Source organism: Gavialis gangeticus, unplaced genomic scaffold (assembly GCF_001723915.1).
Source record: "Gavialis gangeticus isolate Ggan-Ray unplaced genomic scaffold, GavGan_comp1, whole genome shotgun sequence".
In the NCBI taxonomy this organism is placed as follows: domain Eukaryota; kingdom Metazoa; phylum Chordata; order Crocodylia; family Gavialidae; genus Gavialis; species Gavialis gangeticus.
The window spans coordinates 51,028,287-51,030,155 of NW_017729033.1; positions in this window are offsets into that span (position 1 = coordinate 51,028,287).

Below are 1,869 nucleotides of genomic sequence, written 5' to 3' on the forward strand. Positions count from 1 at the left end.
TGGACTCTCTCCAAGAACCTGCGTGAGCGCTCGGACCTAGTGTAATTGTACAGTTTGTACACAAATTGATAGGAAACCACAAGAGCATGTTGTCCTTACAATCAAGTTGTCTGGTGATAAATATCAATATGTTAAATAATAGTTTTCCTCTAAATGTAGTTTTTACTCATATAGGGGTATGAAAGGCTTTATGACCATACGGTACTCATCTGTGATTAATTGCCATTCTTACTTAAAGAATTTAAGGGATCAAACCAGGGAATAGTTTGCTTAGAATAGTTATTGTTTCTTACAAATAACATACAACATTAAGAAATGATTCATGTCATTCCTGGGGAACTCGCCAGATAATGTGAAAACATGGAAGTTGTCATTTATCTTTCTCCCCTCCCAATATCCCCTTTAGCCGTACCAAATGACTAGACTCATCAAAATAACTTAAAGGACGGCAGAAGTCAATTTTCTTATTTTCAAAATGAATACAGCTGTTCTGTATTAAAGACACATTCCCACTGTTTCCTTCTCTCTTTGAAATGGACAGCCATTTTGTCAGTCATAATGGTAATCATTCCTATACATCCACAGCAAACAATATACTCCCCACCCTCCACCATTTCCTGTCATAAAGTCTGTGTCTTTGCTGTTTTTATGTTTTTTGCTCTTGAGTGTAATTTTTTACCCCTAGTCATCTTTAGGCCATATAAGCTAAACTTTTTTTTGGCTCAGTATCCTTCAGTCAAATGTGTGAAAACTTTAGAAATATGTATTTTTGGCAAGAGGATCATCTCCATATACAAGTCCATCTTGCTGACAATCAAAGACTTTGCATATCAGAACACTACTTTCATAGTTCAACTCTGAACTAAATTATTTTTTACATATTTCTAATATCAGGAAAATCAACCAGTCACCACTACTGTATGTTCTCTAATGTTTATAGCCTAGTCTTCATCACCTTTCACTAGACTATGTTTATTAGCTCTCCTGACTTGAAATAATGTGAATACTGATTTCCATTTTTCAGACATACCAGTTGTCACTGTATCAAAAGCAACCCCATTCTCATACGTATCCCCTGACTCTCTATTCAAGCTTTGAAACATGGCTTTCCATAAATTTAGGTCAACCTACTTTACAGACCTTGAGTCTTTCTATTTCTCTTTCAGCTCCTCTCCTGCCTCTTACTACCTTCTGTAATACCTACTGATGTGATAACTTTCTCTCCTACATTTCTTCCTGGGTGAAACAACCATACCTTATCAGATTAAAACTTCATCTTTTTTCACACTTAATCATCAAAGTGTGATTTTTGCCTGTTCCTTCCAATGACTTGTTTGACTTTCATTAACCTTCATTTCTTAATCTTGGTTTTTAGGATTTATTTTCTCTACATTTGAATCTGTTATAACATATTGCTAATTTTTAAATGAAGTTAGAAATAAAAAAATATGAAGGGCATACAACAGATAAAATTGGTATTGGTTTGTCTCTACCTTTTTGGGCAGGTGGATTCACTTTGTGTATAGCAAATTTTCACCATAGGACTCTTTACTTCTAGATGGATTTAGAGGGGAATTTGCACGGTACAACAAATGCCATCTTTTGTCAGGAATGCCATCTTTTGTCAGGAAGTCCTTCCACTGTGACAGCACTGTGACATACAGTTTTACATTTGTTCATCTCTGTTATGTTTCAGAAGAGAAAACTGAAAAAGGGAAACAGATAAAGGTACAGAGTTTCAGTGGCTACTCAATCACAGCTAAGGATGCTGATGCAAGGAATCAAGAGTATGAGATTTCCAAAGTAGTACGGCATGTTATGCCCCCCCCCCCCCCACACTATTATAGTCGAAGTGACTGACCAAACCAG